Below are 21777 nucleotides of genomic sequence, written 5' to 3' on the forward strand. Positions count from 1 at the left end.
TTTTTTCCGTTATCTTACTCATTTTCTAAGATAATTTTTAAAAATAAATTATATATATAGATATATATTTTTATGAAGATGATACATGATCCAATAAAGTTTTGTATTTTATTAAATTTTCATAATACAAATTAGTTGTATGTATTATTATTTTTTTTCTTTTTTTCTTGTTTTGAAAAATATTTTATCGAAAACATAAATCGAAATGTCAATAGTACTTTTTTATCCATTTATACCCGTACTGTATTAGAAAAGACGGATAAGAATAAATATTTTTTCTGTTATCATAATGGTACGGATATGAAAATGTTTCCATCCGACGTGTATCGTACATGTTGAAACCCCTAATTGACATAGCTGCTTTGGTTTTACATACATTATGAGCAAAGGGAGATAAAATGTCAAAGTATATGACGGGTACACTGCATAAAATATATATATTTTTCAATTCCTTTTCACAACTAATTAACTATAATATGAATTAATTTAAGATTCTTTTAGGCTGTCGACTTTTGCAGATTTGTAATAACTAAGTACATATAAATAAAAATAAAAATATATAATATATTTTACCTAACAATTACTTAAATCAAGCTCTAATTAAAAATTAGAACTAACAATGTAACACTTTTCTTTTTCTATTACTATTTTGTTACATGTAAACAAAATTTTATAAGGAATCTATTAAAGAACTAGGATGTTCTTATCTAGGGCTGTATAAAAAGCTCGCGACTCGTGAGTTACTCAAACTCAGCTCGGTAACGAACTCGCTAACAACTCGTTCGTTTAAAATTCGAGTTATTCTGACTCGAGTTGAGTAACTCGTGAGTTAAACGAGTTGAGTTTGAGTTGGACTGAACTCGCTCGTTACAACTCGTGACTCGTTTGATTGATGATTTTCTTCATAATTTTTGACCTATTTTATTTTCCCAACTAGATGTGACTGACTCAAGTTGACCCAATTCATTTCATTTAATCATTTTGTTGTGAATTGTTTGTTAATTCAATATTTACTTCTCATATTATTACATAACAACAATCATAAGTTCAAATGTTCAACATTTCAACACCTTAAACGAGTTGACTCACGAGTCACGAGCCAACTCGAGTTACTCGCGAGTTGAATTCGAGTCAGCGAGCCAGCTCGGCTCAATAATCTCAACTCGAGTCAACTCGACTCACTATCTTCCGAGTTGAATTCGAGTTGTCCATAACTCGAGCTAACTCGGCTCGTTAGCAGCCCTATTCTTATCCTTGGTGAACTTAAGTTTAAAACTCATCAAATCGGTTTCAAATGACGAATCCGAACCGTTGAAACCTGCCTACCTTACGAGTGATGCATCTAGATGTGAAAATTTTAAACATTAATTCGAATTAATTTAGTATAAAGTCAATTGATCAAAATTATAAGGTTATTTAATTAATTTTAATGCATTCATTTTTTGAATGTTTTTTGATCGTTTGACAAAATCAAAATCGATGTACAACATTTAAAAAAAAAATCGATCAGCTTAATCATATTAATCGAATTATACATATATATTCTCCTAATTCTTTCCAAATAAATCAAAAAGAATAATCTAGTGAGCACGCCTAAACCCCAAATTTTTTAAAAATACCATATTTAAAAAAAAACCAAATAACCACAAAATCTTGAAAATTCGAAAAATACCTTGGCCGCATCCTCTAGATGCAGACCCCTTTTCTGGGACCGCATCTAGGGAATGTGGACCATAAATGGGGTCTGCATCCTCTAGATGCAGCCCCTCTTTTTTTTTTTTTTTTTTTTTCTTTTTTGGTTTGAATTGATTGAAGTCACTGCAGGACAAGGAAAAAGAAAAAAAAACAAAAGGCGGGAGGGGAGCTCAACTAGGGGATGCAGTCTCCATTAATGGTCCGCATCCCCTAAATGCACTCCCCAGAAAAAGGGTCCGCATCTAGGGGATGCAGCCGTGGCAAAATTCAAATTTTTAAGAAAATGTGGTTATTTGGTTTAGTTTTTTTTTTGGGGTATGGTATATTTAAAAATTTCGGTGCCTAAACCGACACACGTACACACAATCTTCCAATATTCTGAAAGAAAATAAAATTATTTTTTTTCACCAACCACACTATTGAAGGAGGAGAAAATTTTATAATTCAAGATGAGATCGCATCAACTTCAAACAAATAATATCCAATACTAGAATCTACATATTCGAATTCGTTCTCAGCCTGATATACAAGCTGCTGCTCTAGCTAATCACAGCCGCCTGATTACAATCAGAACGGCCAAGATCGTCTTACCTAGAAGATACATCATACATATGAGGTAGCTTTCAAGTTTTGAACTAATCTGTGTAACACAAGTTCACCGTTTTAAAGATTTTAAAGATACGTATGTCCCCTCCAAATATATATATTATATTGTTTTATTAAATTAGAAGAACTCTGATATTTAAATGCTGAATATTAAGTTTTTTTTTTCTTTTACTTTAATGGTCAAACACTTCATATATATATTTTTTAAATTAAGAATAATTGCATAATTTTATTAAAATCATCCGTAAAGATTTAATCTTTTAAATTTTGGTGGAATCATGAAAGGATACCCTGATTTTTTAGATATCGATGCAAACAATAACATGAGGAAATTTAATTTACATAGACATTCACCATTACACAGAGAAAACAATACATACCCATCTAATTAAGTACACGGGATAGATCTACAGTCTTAGCAAAGGGTGCTTAGCCACTCCTATGATTTTAAATTTTTTAATCATATATATTGAAGTTTAGTTGAATTTTTTTATTCAAGTTGATTTTTTTCTAATATTTTTATAGAGTTCAGCATCTCTCATAAAATGTCAAATATATGCATGCAAGTTAGCGGTTGGAATTTCAATTGGTGGCGGTGTAGACTTGAGTTTAAATTCTAATTATGCAAGTCTCAATTCAAATTTTCTAATTCCTCCTCTAACAATTAATACATACACGACTCCATGTGTTGCATAAACTACAAGAGTATAGACTGCATAGCAAAAACAATTATCCCACAAGGTTACTCTTTTGAAGGTCATGGATTAGAAACCATATAGGAGAAATCTGTTGTTGTAATAACAAAGGTATTAAATAGTCGGAGGCTTATCCTTCAACCTTTACTCAAAAGACAAGGTCACTCTTTGCAAAGAAAGACATTTCTTTAAGCTTAAATCAGAAAAGGAAACCTTTGAACTGATCCTATAAACGACTCAGCAACTTAATTAATTCTCAAAAAGCCCATTAAAACAGTTACCTTCTGTCTGTGGCCCTCCTCTAGTAACAGTTTTGGTAATAGTTATTGTTCTAGGGAGCATGACTTTTGCTGTACTGGTAACGTTCATTATTCCTTATACATGGTACCTGTTTGCCAGTACAGAAAATAAACATTATTTCATCTGGTAACATACGTTGTCAAAACTCAAAACAGCTCCTCCATAAATGTTGGCTGCCTCATTACTGCCAAATACATGATGGGTGGGCCCCACGGCCGGCCTTAGGTTGTTATTACCAGTTGCCTGTGTCTCCCATCCTCTCCTCTACACGGTAAAGAAGCTGAGAATAATGCCCCTGCCAACCTTCTTAAAATCAGTTTGATGTTCCATTGAAAATAAAATTTTATGAATTGCAAGGTTTCTTGATGATAACTATGATGCATTGTAATGCTATGTACTGATCTACTTAAAATATCTTGACTCTGGTCAACAGTCCGAGATTCGTATACGATGGCTTTCTGTTGCGAGTTGCTATCACCTGCTTATAAATTCTAATAAAGTTCAATGATGGAGGAATCCACACAATTCTGAAATACTGTTACGTTCAACTTTTTCTTAGTTATATTTATGACAGAATAAAGTGCTAGTGATTTCTATCAATTTTTGATCTCACGAGTGGGATTCTCCGGTTAATTTTATAATTAACTTTTCATTCTCAAAATTTATTTCACTTATATAGTCTCTCTTTCTATTTGCTCTGCCTTGCAACTGTAGATGGTATAAACTTGCCTTTTCACTTAATGTGCATTTGGATGTAGCATGAATAACACTAATCCGAGAATAGCACTATTCTTTTGAGCTATTCGATGTTTGAATGGAACAAAAATAGTACTAACCCACTATTCTTTGTTTGTCTTATATGAGTTAGCTCACTATTCTACTAACCCAACCAAAAGTTGGATTAGCTACTATTCTCAAACTTGGAATTAGCTCTATTCTTGCTTTATTTCTTATTTCATCCAAACGTACAAGAAAAAAAGGTTTGTTGCGATCAACTATACTACAAGAATTCAATATGAGTTGGTTGAATTTGATCAATTGGCCATGAAGATAACATAAGGAGCTTAATTTGGAGTTCTTTTTCTTTTTTACTCAGATATACTTCTTTTTGTTGGTATCAATATCGATTGACCTCTTTGCAATTCTAATTAAGGTGCTACCTAATTTTTATGGGTACAACTCAATCATGTTCAAAGAAAAATGAACAAGTGCAATTGACTTGCACGTGGTTTAAAAACGAGATGGAAAATTCAGCAAAAAAGAAAGATCGGTTCAGCTAATAACTATATTTATTATATGGAGAGAACGTTGTAACAGAATTTTCAGAGAAACATCCTGCAACCATCTTAAGCTCATGACACAGATTGAAACCCAATGGAGATACAGCTCATCATCACGCGATTGATGAGAAGAATGTTGAGATGTTACAACATTAGAATAATATTTTTACTATTTTGTTGATGTATTTCCTATTTCTGCCTCTATTGTTGTTATTTCTTTTTCGTTTTTTTTTATGCTCAATTGTCTTGAGCAACATTGTTTTGTTTTACACTTTACCGTTACAACCTCCTTGTAACTACAAAATGATTAATGAAATGAGGGCTAGATGCTATTTTCTTTTTCAAAAAAAAAAAAAAAAACGAGATGGAAATATTTCTTATGTGTTATTTATTATTATTAGATCTAACAACTCATACATTAATAACACACTGGAGATAAGTTGTGTTACATAATCCAAAAACTCACACTAAATTACAAAATAGTATCTATATACTATTTAATTAGCTCACAACAACAAGCACTCAAGCTATTAAAAACATATGTACATTAGTAACTGACGACAGCTGATCGAAGCAAAGATACACAAGCTAGAGTAGTAACTACAAACTGATATCTAGTTATGATTATGCTCATTTAGAAGAGGTAAGCATTGACCAGGTGGCATGAATCGGACGTTCAACAACTGTTTTTGATTGTGTTGGATGGATCGCATATGAACAACCTCCATAATAATTAGTTGCCGCCCGGTTACAGTCGGTAACTTCTTCTTTCTGTGCAGAGCCTGGCTGTGATGTTCTGAATTTTCTTGGCTTGATATCACCAAGCAGTGCAAACGCTTGTTTTGTTACCTTGCCTAGGTTGGCTGTGTTTGATGCCATGCTATAGAGAAGCTTTAGAGATGGAAAGTTTGAAGGGAGAAAGAAAGATTATTAAGAACTTTATGGGTGCTTTGGATCTTTGGTTGCGAAGGAATTGCCTATGGCTACCCCTTTTATAGAGAGATTTAGTGCATCTATCTGTTGACGCTGTCAATGGTCAACACTGCGATTGAATCGATCCACATGTCTATATTCGTATCAAGATAGATAAATCAATACTTATCTCATCTTATCGTAAGGTGTTTGTTCAAGCAGCCTATTTTAGATTCAATGGTCTGGATTAATTGGATATACATCCGTAGTGTACTGGCACATAGCATGATACGCACAATCGAGTTGATACATGTACACTTCAAACCAATACCCTTCAAAATTGAGGAACTATGTTTTTTGCATTAGTATACGAAACATTAGCATACACAACATTACCAAGATATAACTATATAGATTGAAATTGAGATTGATGGCAAGAATAATAACCCTTGGAAATTGGGGAATATAATGTCTGATCTTGACCCGGCACAATACACTGTCTTTTAAAAGTGAGATGCTATTCTATTTTGGTCCCATGTACTGGGACCTCTCAGGGGGATAAGATAAAAGGGGCTGCTCAATTATTTTTACCTAGACCTCAATGTGCTTTGATCCCATTTGAGACAGTGTGCCTAGGTGCTGTAATCAGTTGATTATTAGCCTGCTTTTGTACTATAAACTGAATTGAACAATTATTCGATTTTACTCGTAGCTAAGTGAGCTAACAAGGAAGATACAGGACAACAATATTGTGACAGTAAGATCTTAAAATGAAAAATGATAATATGTTCGATTAAATTAGATAAATATGTTTAAGGATATATAGTTTCATACCGTGATGCTAAATAAGAATCACAGATAGTACAATTTGTTAAATTTATCTTCTATTAAAAGATTGTAGGATTGAAATTCAATGCTAACATTGAAAACTATTTTCAGATTTTGATCCTTACATCATGGTACAAAATAAAAACCATGAGGTTTTTCTTCTTACCTTTTCTTCTTCATGTGTCTGATCTCTTAGAAAAAAATAAATAGAGAATGGTTTTTTCTGTCATTTTCTTCACTCTCTTAAAGAGAAGCATTATCATAAGGTTTTTCAGGAGAACCCTTAACTAAAATATAAAGATAATAATTAAGAACATACGTTTAAAACTTCAGAAACTTCAAAAACATGGTACTGAATTAATCATAAAACAGTACTGACAACTCAAACAATCAACGAGAACTGTGTTAAAGAAGTAAATTCATGATTATGTATAAGCCAAGACTATACATAATCATGAATGCTTACCAGTAAATTCATGATTATGTAAAATATTTGAATCTTCTGTTTCACGCTCTAGGATGCTTACCAGTTAAGTCTTGTAATTAAATAGACCATATCATAAAAGTAGTCAAGTTTTACTGATCTAAACTGTATACCATATGAATATTCTCTGTTTTATATGAAATCCAATTTAATACTGATCCTTATCGCTACCACACATGATCATGCCACTTGCCATTTTTATTTTGATTCCTTTATTACCACCAAACTAGAGCATATAAATGGAATATTCATTTGATTTTTATTTCTTTCTCCCTGCAAGAAGATGTGTGGAATATTCAAGCTTGCACGCGGATCACTCGTGATACGCTTTTTTCTTATAACCTCTTTTTTCACAAACTTTATGCCTACTATCTAAGATGCTTCAGGTATATGAGCACACATGCCAGAAAAATGATAGCCTGGAATATATGTTGGCAATACCAAATTAGAAGAACTTATATATCTTTACTGGTAATCACAGTTTGGATGAAAGAAGAAAAAATTATGCACAACAAAGATGCGTTCAAATAAATTTTTGAGTAAAAAATGTCCCTTAATAAAATTCCAGTATTCACAATATTTTTTTAGGATATTATTTATTCATTAACTTTCATTTTTCACTTAATATCGGTTTGTTCTTGATGTCATATTAAAAATCTCTTACATAACCATTATTGCGTATACTCGAATGTATATTTGATCCTTATCAAAATTTCTATGAATTAGAAAATATTATAATTACTAGTCAAAATTTACAGAAAAGGGTGTTAAAACAAAGATTAAGGAATAAAGAATAAATTGATGAATGCATGATGTCATTAATTAATATTTATACTTTTATTAATCAAACAAGGTTTGAGAATCATTATAAATGTGCTTTATTATATGAATGGTCAGAGATTACTTGATATTATAATAATATAAACTAAAGTTACTAATCAACATTTATAGAAAAAGAGATTTTTGAACCTACTACAAACTTCAAAATTGTGAGAATGCCACTATAAAACGTCCATAATTGTGAAAATGTCATTAACAATGTATTCTTATAATATTTTTATCAAAAATTAATTTGAAGAGGCGATATCAACTGGAGTGTTACTGTTTTTGTATGAAGGGTATAATCGGAAATACATAATTATGTATATCAAAACAATATTTTTCAGTTATTTTTTTGATAAAAATATAATAAAAATACAATGTTAATGACATTTTCACAATTATGAACGTTTTATAGTGGCATTCTCACAATTTTGAAGTTTGTAGTGGCAATCTCACAATTTCAAGATTTTGTAGTGGCATTCTCACAATTTCCCCATAAACTAAAGTTACCTATCAAGTAATCTTTGAACCTTCTTTCAAAAGAAAATTGCTTTACTTCTATTTAAATAACGCAATAATTGGACTTGTTATATTTTTTCTACAAAGCAAAGCACCTTTTAAGTTTTAATCTTTTCTTAAAGCATCTCACCAACAAACAGATTCCAATGTTGACTTCCAGTTTTACTTTTACTGGTTTCCATAACAACATGTAATGAGAAAACTAACCCAAAAAAATTAACATCTTAAGCAGAGCAGTAACTATATAGCAAGAGAATATTTTACAAAGTTTTTTGTAACTAGTTCAAATTATGTAAAGAAATATAAAAGATGCCCACACTTAACTGCTCTATCTCAACTAATTAAATTAAGTTCACATAAAACTAGCTAGAGCAGCAACACTCAGGCAGGACTCTGATAGTAGTGCTGATACACACTGTACACACCTCCCTTAGTTACGGGTTGCTTAACTATCTTGGTTTGAGGCGGGCACGTGGTGAGCACATAGCCTTCATACAGCCTAGCAGCCTGGTTAGCATCAATACATTTTTCATTTTTACCACAACCATTCGGTACCGGTACCAACTCAGGCAATGGCAATGCCTTCCCTTTTCTTGGTGGAAGGACGTTGCTGAGTATAGCAAACGCCTCCTTTCCCAATTTATTAAGGTCCTTTTGTTTTTGGGAATTTGAGGCCATATTTTTGGAGCCTTGGAGGTTTATAGGAATTAGTTATCTGTGGGGACTTGATTTTGGTTGTGACTTCTGAAATGCTTTTAGCAGAGGCATGGGTTTTTATAGCAGGGTTAAGTGTTGAATGGTCGACCTCAAGTCAATAGAGATAGATATATCCTTAGAGAAAGCATGGTGGATTGTTGGGGTTTAACTTTCGGTTGTGGGGTTTTTCCAAATTCCATAATTATCGGAACGTGTCAACAGGAAAGGGACTTGGATATTGGATATGTTCAGACGGAAGGATCTTACGAAAGAACATTTTCTGGATAAATATCATCTTGTAAATCTTATTTATATGAAGCACTAAAATTGTTCTCTGGAACTCTCGAAGAGGATATGTGAAGAAAAGGAAAGAAAAGAAGGTGAATTCTCTGTTCAATATCTGTAACACTTTTTTACGCTGTCTTTCCTCTTTTCCCTTTACATATCTCTGTCTGGAGGCTGGAGCAGAGGCTAATATGTTTCGGGGTAAAGATATAGACATTAGGGGTGTCAATGTCATCATTTTATCCGTTTATCCCACTCGTATTGTATCTGGAGATTTTTTTTTTTGTTAACTTATCGGATATGGATAAAAGTAAAATTTTTGTTTTTGTTATCTTATCTATTTTTGTATAAGATAATTTTTAAAAATAAAATTATATATATAGAGATATATATTTGTATGAAGATGATATATGATACAATAATGTTTTGTATTTTATTAAATTTTAATAATACAAATTACTTGTATTTATTATTTTTTTTCTTTTGAAAAATATTTTATTGAAAACACAAATTGAAATGTCAATAATATTTTTTTATTCATTTATCCGATTCATACTATATTCAAAAAGATGGATAAGAATAAAGATTTTTTTTTTGTTACCATAACCGTACAGATATTAAAATGCCTCCACCGACGTGTATTACCCGAGGACAACCCTAATTGACATAGCTAGTTTGATTTTACAGACGTTATGAGCAAAGGGAGATAAAATGTCAAAGTATATGACGGGTACGCTACATATACAAAGTAAATATATATATATATATATATATATATATATATATATAGAGAGAGAGAGAGAGAGAGAGAGAGAGTAGAACTAGGGTGTTCTTAAGCTCACCAAAGTGTTTGGTGAGCTTAACTCCAAAACTCATCAAATCGGTTTCAAATGACGAATCCGAACCGTTGGAACCCGCTTACATTACGAGTGATGCGTCTACATGTGAAAATTTTAAACATTCAAATTAATTTAGTATAAAGTCAATCGGTCAAAATTAGAAGGTTAATAAATTAATTTTAATGCATTCATTTTTTGAACGTTTTTTGACTGCTTGACTTTATACTAAATTAATTCGAATGTTTTTTCACATGTAGACGCATCACTCGTAAGGTATGCGGATTTCAACGGTTCGGATTCATCATTTGAAACCGATTTGATGGGTTTTGGAGTTAAGCTCATCAAACACTTTGGTGAGCTTAAGAACACCCTAGTTCTACTCTATATATATATATATATATATATTTCAATTCTTTTTACAACTAATTAACTATAATATGAATTATGAATTAATTTAAGGTTCTTTTTGACTGTCGACTTTTGCAGATTTGTAATAACTAAGTACATATAAATATAAATATATAATATATTTTACCTAACAATAACTTAAATCAAGCTATAATTAAAAATTAGAACTAAGAAAGTAACACTTTTCTTCTTCTATTACTATTTTGTTATATGTAAACAAAAATTTATAAGGTTACCTAATTAATATATAACAATCAGGTGGTATTTTACACACCTTAATTTAAACAAAATTTTGTATAGGGTGTAATTATTGGGTTAATAAAATCAAATCCGTACCTTTTATTTTTTAGTAAAGGTTGGATGACAAGCCATCCAATTGTGTAATAATATCTTTGTTATTACAATAAAGAATTTCTCTCATTTGGATTTAGAACCCATGATCTCTGACATTATAGATTATATATGTGCATTTGCCACTAAACCAAATCCAATCCGTACTTAACCAGTCAAAATCTAAATCTACAACATTTTTAATCAAATTGATTAGATTAATCATATTTATCGAATTATACATATTCTCCTAATTATTTCCAAATAAAAAAAAGAATAATCCAGTGAGCACGCCTAAACCCATACACACGTACACATAATCTTCCAATATTCTGAAAGAAAATAAAATTATTTTTTTCGCCAACCACACTACTGAAGGAATATAAAATTTTATAATTCAGGATGAGATCGTATCAACATTGAACAAATAATATCCAATACTAGAATCTACATATTCGAATTCGTTCTCAGCCTGATATACAAGCAGCTGCTCTAGCTAATCATAGCCGCCTGATTAAAATCAGAGCGGCCAGGATCCTCTTACGTACCTAGGGCTAGAAGATACATCATACATATATGAGGTAGCTTTCAAGTTTTGAACTAATCTGTGCAACACAAGTTCACCGCTCAGATAATTCCCGGAAAAGATTATGTATATCCTGTTACCTTTTTTTCATTTTAATAAAAGTGGCAAGCCACCTATTTCACTAGAAATAAAATAGTTCATACAAAGCTGATAAAACTAAAAATGATAAAAAAATCCTCAAGGTGTAGGTGTAAAGTACCAAAAGAATATCTAAAACTAATATCATAAAACATACAAGGCAAAACATATTACTAGAATAACCAAGTAACAAAGATAAAATAACCACAAGACAAAGCACATACAAAGTACAGAGTAATACAGACCAATCATCCCTAACAATAAAACAAGAAGTACTAGAGGCACTAGCAAAAGAAGAACCTGAATCAGCAGGAGATGAATTTTAAAGATTTTAAAAATACGTATGTGCCCTCAAAAAATATATATAATATTGTTTTATTAAATTAGAAGAACTCTGATATTTAAATGCTGAATATTAGTTTCTTTTTTTTTTACTTTTACTTCAATGGTGACACACATCATATACTTTTTTTAAATTAAGAATAATAGCATAATTTCATTAAATCATATGTAAAGATTTAATCTTTTAATTTTTGGTGGAATCATGAAAGGATACCCTGATGTTTTAGATATCAATACAAACAACAATAACATGAGGACTTACCTTCTAAAGTTTTAAGTAAGATACTATAATTTATATAAACATTCACCATTACACACAGAACACAATACATACCCATCTAATTATAAGTACACGGGACGGATCTACGGTCTTAGCAAAGGGTGCTTATACACTTCTATGATTTTAAATTTTTTAATCATGTATATTGAAATTTAATTGAATTTTTTTATTTAAGTTGATTTTTTTTCTAATATTTTTATAGAGTTCAGTCTCTCTCATAAAATGTCAAATATGTGCATGTAGCTTAGTGGTTAGAATTTCAATTGGCGGTTCTGTAGACATGAGTTTAATTCGAATTATGCATTATGCATTTTAAGTTTCAAACTCTCAATTTAAATTTTCTAATTCCGCCCCTAACAATTAATACATACACGACTCCATGTGTTGCATAAACATCAAGAGTACAGACTGCATAGCGAAAACAAGTACTATTCCACAAGGTTACTCTTTTGAATGTCATAGGTTAGAAACTAGATGGGGAAAATCCTTTGTTGTAATAACAATGATATTAAATAGTTGGGAGGCTTAACCTCCAGCCTTTATTCAAAAAACAAGGTCACTCTTTGCAAAGAAAGACATTTCTTTAAGCTTAAACCAGAAAAAGAAACCCTTTGAACTGATCCTATAAACAACTCAGCAACATAATTATTTCTCAAAAAGCCCATTAAATCAGTTATCTTCTGTCTGTGGTCCACCTCTAGTAACAGTTTTGGTAATAGTTATTGTTCTGGGCAGCATGACTTTTGCTATACTGGTAAATTAAGTTCATTATTCCTTATACATGGTACCAGTTTACCAGTACAGAAAATAAACATTATTTCGTCTTATTGGTAACATAAGTTGTCAAAACAGCCCCTCCATAAATGTTGGCTACCTCATTACTACCAATTACATGATGGGACGGGTGGGCCCCACAGCCGACCTTAGGTTGTTATTACCAGTTGCCTGTGTCTAGTTCCCATCCTGTCCTCTACATGGTAAAGAAGCTGAGAATAATGTCCCTGCCAACCTTCTTAAAATCAGTTTGATGTTCCATTGAAAATAAATTTTTTTGAATTGCAAGGTATTATTTTTCTTGATGATAACTATGATGCATTGTAATGCTATGTACTGATCTGCTTAAAATATCTTGACTCTGGTCAACAGTCTGAGATTCGTATACGATGGCTTTCTGTTGCGAGTTGCTATCACCTGCTTATAAATTCTAATAAAGTTCAATAATGGAGGAATCCACACAATTCTGAAATACTGTAACGTTCAACTTCTTCTCACTTATATTTTTGACAGAATAAAGTGCTAGTGATTTTTATCAATTTTTGATCTCACGAGTGGGATTCCCCGGTTAATTTTATAATTAACTTTTCTTTCTCAAAATTTATTTCACTTATATAGTCTCTTTTTCTGTTTGCTCTGCCTTGCAACTGTAGATGGTATAAACTTGCCTTTTCACTTATAAATGTGCGTTTGGATGTAGCAAGAATAACACTAATCCGAGAATAGCACTATTCTTTTGAGCTATTCGATGTTTGGATGAAACAAGAATAGCACTAACCCACTATTTTTTGTATGGGTTAGCTCACTATTCTACTAACCCAACCAAAAATTGGATTAACTACTATTCTCAAACTTGGAGTTAGCTCTATTCTTGCTCTATTCCTTGTTTCATCCAAATGTACAAGAAAAAAGGTTTGTTGCGATCAATTATACTACAAGAATTCAATATGAGTTGGTTGAATTTGATCAATTGGCCATGAACATAACAGAAGGAGCTTAATTTAGCGTTCTTTTTCTTATTTACTCAGATATGCTTCTTCTTTTTGGTATCAAAATTGATTGACCTATGTGCAATTCTAATTAAGGTGCAGCCTAATTTTTATGGGTACAACTCAATCATGTTCAAAGAAAAATGAACAAGTGCAATTGACTTGCGCGTGGTTTAAAAACGAGATGGAAATTCAACAAAGAAGAAAGATCGGTTCAGCTAATAATTAACTATATTTATTATATGGAGAGAAAGTTGTAACAGAATTTTCAGAGAAACATCCTGCAACCTGCTTAAGCTCATGACACAGATTGAAACCCAATGAAGATATAGCTCATCATCAGGCGATTGAGAAGAATGTTGAGATGTTACAACATTAGAATAATATTTTTACTATTTTGTTGATGTATTTCCTATTTCTGCCTCTATTTTTGTTTTTTTTATTATTTTTTATTTTTTATGCTCAATTGTCTTGAGCAACATTGTTTTGTTTTACCCTTTACCGTTACAACCCCCTTGTAACTACAAAACGATTAATGAAATGAGGGCTAGATCCTCTCTTCTTTTTAAAAAAAAAAAAACGAGATGGAAATATTTCTTATGTGTTATTTATTTTTCTTAGATCTAACAGCTTAGACATTAATAACACACTGGAGATAAGTTGTGTTACATAATACAAAAGCTCACTCTAAATTACAAAATAGTATCTATATACTATGTAATTAGCTCACAACAACAAGCACTCAAGCTATTAAAAACATATGTACATTAGTAACTGAAGACAGCCGATCGAAGCAAAGATACACAAGCTAGAGTACGTAGTAACTACAAACTGATATCTAGTTATGATTATGTTCATTTAACAGAAATAAGCACTTGACCAGGTAGCATGAGTTTCAACAATTGTTTTTGGTAGTGTAGGATGGATCGCATATGAGCAACCAGCTCCATGATAATTAGTTGCCGCCCGGTTACAGTCGGTAACTTCTTCTTTCTGTGCAGAGCCTGGCTGTGATGTTCTTAATTTTCTTGGCTTGAGATCGCCAAGCAGTGAAAACGCTTCTTTTGCTACCTTGCCTAGGTTGGCTGTGTTTGATGCCATGCTATAGAGAAGCTTTAGAGATGGAAAGTTTGAAGGGAGATAAAAAGACTATTAAGAATTTTACGGGTGCTTCAGATCTTTGGTTGCAAAGGAATTGCCTATGGCTACCCCTTTTATAGAGAGATTTACTGCATCTATCTATTGACACTGTCAATGGTCAACACTGCGATTGAATCGATCCACATGTCTATATTCGTATAAAGATAGATAAATCAATACTTATCTCATCTTATTGTAAGGTGTTTGTTCAAGCAGCCTATTTTAGATTCAATGGTCTGGATTAATTGGATATACATCCGTAGTGTACTGGCACATCTCTATTTCTCTATTATATTATTAAGCACGTTGGGTGTCCGATCCACCAACGGCTACAATTGAGAGATGAAACTTCGAATTTGATCTTAGCTCTCCAATTACATATTTTGTCTTCTTTTGATTAAATGCATCTGTTTTATGTATAGAAGTCTAAATTTAGTTAAAAACATACTCACCACATATGCTGTCACACGATACGTTACAATTAAAATTGAATAAATTATTAAATTTAGTGATATATTTATCCATTTCCTTATTTTTTTTTGTTTCCATATTTCTCATCTTCAATTGAGAAGACTCCACCTTCCATTTTCTTATTTATTGTTTCCTTACTTCTTCGTTTCTATACGGATCACAATGAAAATCATTTTTTTTATTTCCTTATTTCTCTTTCTTTGTTTCTATACATATTGGTGTGGACAATTTAGAATATATTTCCGATATAGAATATATTAGTGTGTGTGTGTGTGTGTTCTAAATTGGAAACAAAGAAGAGTATAAATTGGAATGTGTGTGTGAATATATATTTTTCTTATAATATGTGTGTGTGTGTGTATATATCATATACATACACACGATAACACTTTTTATTTATGTTTTTTGATATCATATTATATGTTGGAGTAAAGCTAGCGTGTGACATGCTCACCAAGAAAGTTTGGTGAGCATAACTCCAAAAGTATATCGGATCGACGTCAAATGCCAAATCCAAACCGTTGAAATCCATGTACTTCATGAGTGATGCATATATATGCAAAATTTTGAAAGTTTCAAGTTTATTTGCTACACGGTCAAGTGGTCAAAGAAATGAACATTTTATTATAAGTTATTTTATATATTCAATTTTTATTATTTCTTTGACCACTTGACCGTGTAGCAAATAAACTTGAAACTTTCAAAATTTTGCATGTATATGCATCACTCATGAAGTACATGGATTTCAACGGTTTGGATTTGACATTTGACGTCGATCCGATATACTTTTGGAGTTATGCTCACCAAACTTTCTTGGTGAGCATGTCACACGCTAGCTTTACTCTTATATGTTGATATTGAATTGTTGTATGATATTTGATATTAGATTCGAATCGAGCTATTATTTGATATCATTGGTATTTAAAAATAAAAAATCATCACATTATCAAATTGTTATCAGAGATCACGATTAAAGTTAATTAAAAATACAGAATCATATAAATTTTCTATTAACATGTGTTTTAATTTTTAGATAATTATTATTTTCATTGATATATTTGTTTTTTATAATATGTCTCCGTTGCAATGCACGGGTATGATACTAGTAGCATGATATGCGCAATCGAGTTGATACATCTACGTACACTTCAAACCAAGACCCTTCAAAATTTAGGAATTTTGTTTTTGCATTAGTATACGGAACATTAGCGTACACAACATGACCAAGATAGAGCTATATAGATTGAGATGGAGATTGATGGAAAGAATAAATATCCCATGGAAATTGTGGAATAGAACGACTGATCATGACCCGGCACAATTAAAAAGTGAGATGCTATTCTATTTTGGTCCCATGTACTGGGACCTCTCAGGGGGATAAGAAAAAAAGGGGTTGCTCAATAATTTTACCTACACCTCAATGTGCTTTGATCCCATTTGAGACAGTGTGTCTAGGTGCTGTAATCAGTTGATTATTAGCCTGCTTTTATATTGTATACTGAATTGAACAATTATTAGTTTTTATTCGTAGCTAAGTGAGCTAACAAGGAAGATACAGGACGACAATATTGTGAAAGTAAAATCTTAAATTGAAAAATGATAATATGTTCGATTAAATTAGATAAATATTTTTAAGGATATATAGTTTCATACCAAGATGCTAAATAAGAATCACAGATAGTACAATTTGTTAAATTTATCTTCTATTAAAAGATTGTAGGATTGAAATTCAATACTAAAACATTGAAAACTATTTTAAGATCTTGATCCTTATATCATGGTAAAAACTAAAAAACATGAGGTTTTTCTTCTTACCTTAAGATGATGATGATATGTTTGCATAACATAGATAAATATTAAGGAAAAAATTAGTTTCTTCTTCATGTGTCTGATCTCTTAGAAAAAAATAAATAGAGAATGGTCTTTTCTGTCATTTTCTTCACTCTTAAACGGAAGCATTGTCATAAGGTTTTTCAGGATAACCCTTAACTAAAATATAAAGATAATAATTGAGAACAAACGTTTAAAACTTCAGAAACTTCAAAAAATGGTACTGAAATACTGAATTAATCATAAAACAGTACTGACAACTCAAACAATCAAAGAGTAATGTGTTAAGTAAATTCATGATTATGTATAAGCCAAGACTATACATATATAATCATGAATGATTACCAGTAAATTCAGGATTATGTAAAATATTTGAACCTTCTGTCTCACGCTCTAGGATGCTTACCAGTTAAGTCTTGTAAATAGACCATATAATAAAAGTAGTAATATATTAAGTTTTACTGATCTAAACTGTATACCATATCAATATTCTCCCTTTTATACAAAATCCAATTTAATACTTGATCCTTACCGCTACCACACATGATGCCACACTATTGCCACTTGCCATTTTTATTTTGATCCCTTTATTACCACCAAACTAAAGCACATAAATGGAATATTCATGTGATTTTTATTTCTTTCTCGCTGCAAGAAGATGTGTGCAATATTCAAAGCTTGCACGTTGATCACTCGTGATACACTTTTTTCTTATAACCTCTCTTTTCACAAACTTTATGCCGACTTTCTAAGATGCTCCATGTAGCTGAGCACACATGCCAGAAAAATGATAGCCTGGAATATATGTTGGCTGTACCAAATTAGATGAAATTATCTCTTGTGAAGTTTACTGGTAATCACAGTTTGGATGAAAGAAGAAAAAAATACGCACAACAAAGATGCATTCAAATAATTTTTTGAGTCAAAAAACAAGTCCCTTACAAAATTCTAGTACTCACAATATTTTTTTCGGATATTATTTATTAATTAACTTTCATTTTAATTTCACTTAATTTCTGTTGTTCTTAATTTCATATTAAAAATCTCTTACACATCCATTATTGTGTATACTCGATTGTATATTTGATCCTTATCAAAATTTATATGAATAGAAAATATGTTAATTACTTGTCAAAATTTACAGAAAAGGATATTAAAACAAAGATTAAGGAATAGGTTATGAATGTTTTGTATAATTACTTGTCCTGGCTTTTTTATTTTTGATAGCGGGCCTCTTTAATATTTAAATGTTTTAGCAGCACATAGGTTATGAGACTGCCGTTGGCGGTCCGCCCAATGTAAATATCTTTTTTTATAAATATATCTTTTAGTGGATCATTTCCACTAAACCTCAAAAAAAAACAAAGATTAAGGAATATAGAATAAACTTTTATTAATTAAACAAGGATTGAGGATCATTATAAATGTGCTCTATTATATGAATGATCAGAGATTACTTGATATTATAATATATAAACTAAAGTTACTTACCAAAATTTACAGAAAAAGAGGCCTTTGAACCTTTTTTCAAAAGAAAATGGCTTCACTTCTATTTAAATAACGCAATAATTGGACTTGTTATATGTTTCTATAAAAAGCAAAGCACCTTTTAATCTTTTCTTAAAACATCCCACCAACAAACAGATTCCAATGACTTTCACTTTTACTTTTACTGGTTTCTATAACAACATGTAATGAGAAAACTAACCCAAACAAATTAATATCTTAAGCAGAGCAGTAACTATATAGCATGAGAATATTTTACAAAGTTTTTTGTACCTAGCTAGTTCAAATTATGTAAAGAAATATAAAAGATGCCCACACTTAACTGCTCTATCTCAACTAATTAGGTTCACATAAAACATGACACACAACATAGTACATAAAACATTACAAGGTGCTAGAATTTGTGGAAGTTCTACTTCAACATGATATAGAAAGAGACGACCCAATTAATTTTATTCAACCTTGTAATTATCCTCATTCTTCTCATTGATCCTAGGATTAGTAACATCATTATAGTGCTGCTGATATGTTGCCTTCTTTTTTGTTGAATATGTTGTATACACAGCCCCACCGTACATCCTTACCGCCTCGTTGCTGTCGATATCTTTAGGCGTGGAATTGTATTGATGGGTGGTTCCGGAAGCCGACCTCTGCTGGTTGTTGCTTTCGTAAGTTGAAGAATAGTCCTGTTGTCCTCGCCTCATGCCGAAGAAGCTGAACCTTCTAACCTTGCCAATGTCTCTTTGATGTGCCATTTGAGGAAAGGTTAATTAGTGTATTAAGGGATTATGTGTTAAATCTGTAGATTAGTTAATTTGTGTACTGGCTTTTGCTTGATGATAACTAACAATGGCTGGTAATTTATAGGAGGTTAATGTTGAATACATGGTTGACTTGGGTCAACGGTCTTAGATTTGGTCAAGTCTTAAATGGCATATGAAATCGGTTCTGGATGTGTGGTATACTGGTATATTATCCTAATGTACTAATATTAACTAGGTATTATTATATATTATATATTATATATTAGAGAAATGTTATAGTCCCCAAGTCATCATACCTGAGCGCATTCCCCAACTAGTTTAAAAGAAAAAAAATTCCATTTTGTTTAACTTTTATTTTCAGCGCTCATATTCAATCTTAAAGTTTTATTTATAACATTTTAAAATGTTATTCACAAGCATTTAACCTCTATATGCAAGCAATAAAATTTCAAATATGTGTACTTTTAACTCCTAACTATTTTTCTCTTCAAGCTAAAAAGGAAAATATTTTTTTTACCCACTTTTTTTAAATTTTTATTTGATCATTCTCATATATTTTCCCAATAACCCGTGATGAATTTTACGAATCTAAAAATATGAGCATGCATTTTCTACTCAATTACTCTTTCAAATGAGATCCATGAAGAACTATTTTTTGAGTTATTTTGAAATCATTTTTTTTAAGAAAATCCCATGATCACTTTAAATTTTTCAACTTTTAAACCTCAGTATACAACCATTTAAACCTCTGTTGTCATCATTTAAATTACTATGTTCAATCGTTTAAACCTCTAATGTTGATAATGTAGTATGACGCATTTAAACCTTTGTATACAATCGTTAAAAGTAGTTGTGTTAAACATTTAAATAGTGCTCATTGGTTTTACTTTACAAAAAAAATAAAAACAACAACTTGAAAAAAATTCAAAGTATTTCTTCTTGGATTTGCAAAATGTTTGAAAGAGAAAATCAAGTAAAAAAATGTTTGTATTTTTAGATTCGCAAAATTCATCACAGATTATCGGGAAAATGGACGTGAGTGATAAAAGAAAAAAAATCTGTGGGTGAAATTTTTTTTTTTTTTTTTTGGTTTGAATACAAAAGTAGTTAAAAGTTATAACTACACAAATTTAGAATTTAATTAGTTGCTTGCAGATAGATATTTAAATGCTTGTGAGTAGCATTTTAAAATGTTAGAAAAAAAAACTTTAAAAGATTGAATATGAACGCTAAAAATGAAAGTTATACATTAAATACTTGGGGGATGTGCTAGGGGATTTATTTGAGGTACAATTATGAAGCTCCTATATATTATTATTATTATTATTATTATTATTATTATTATTATTATTGTTTTATTGTTTTATTGTTATTATTGTTATTACTACTATTATTATAATAATAATTATTATTGTTATTGCTAGAATTATAAGGATTATTAATGACATCCAGTAAAAATAAATTACTTTTCCTTTTTTAAAAGTATCGTACACAATCGATCTTGATATCTATAAACATATGGCACTGAGGGTGTTTGGTAGAAAGCAAAAATGTAATAAAACAAAAGATTCTAATTCTTTATGCAAATATCACTGCTACAAAAAAAGAGATTGCACACGGACATAAATGGAGGAGCTACACGGATTTTCTGCCGTGTACGCTGTGAGGGTGTAGAAATCCTTGTAAACAGCCGTGTACAATTCCTTACCGAGCTACAGCACCGATATCCTTTGTTTATTTCTGATAAATTTCAAGTTTTCAACCATCCAAACAAAGGGACAAATCAAACAAAGACATGACTCTCTGACTTCTTCATACCAACAGAACCAAAGCTGCGGAAGAGTTTGTAAACACGAATCAAGATTTAGTTCTATTAAATCTAGCTAGTTCGGTTTGATCTTATAAGAGGGGAGGAAAAACCATTATTACTTTCAAAGTTTTCATTACTTGCAAAGTTTTCAATACTTGACTTAGTATACCTACAAAGCAAGTTTTTTTTATCCATTAGACATATTATTGAGAAAAAAAAGGGGCAGGTGTTACAAGATAAAAGATGGGCATGCATCATCTGACGGGTGCTTTTCTGCTCTTTGATGATTCTTCCTTTTAGCATGAAAATATAAAATTTAGCTTTAATTAAATAATAAAAAATGCAATTCAAATGAAAATCTATGTTCCTTTATTGAAAATGACATATAACCTTACTGAAGAGATGCAAAAATTTACTATACATCCTGAATACCAGTACATACCAGTAATAGACCTGATTTTAGTTTCTGACCATCACATTGCACCAAGACATATGAGCAACTTATTGC

This window comes from Carex rostrata, chromosome 6, assembly GCF_964058835.1.
Source record: "Carex rostrata chromosome 6, lpCarRost1.2, whole genome shotgun sequence".
Classification (NCBI taxonomy): domain Eukaryota; kingdom Viridiplantae; phylum Streptophyta; class Magnoliopsida; order Poales; family Cyperaceae; genus Carex; species Carex rostrata.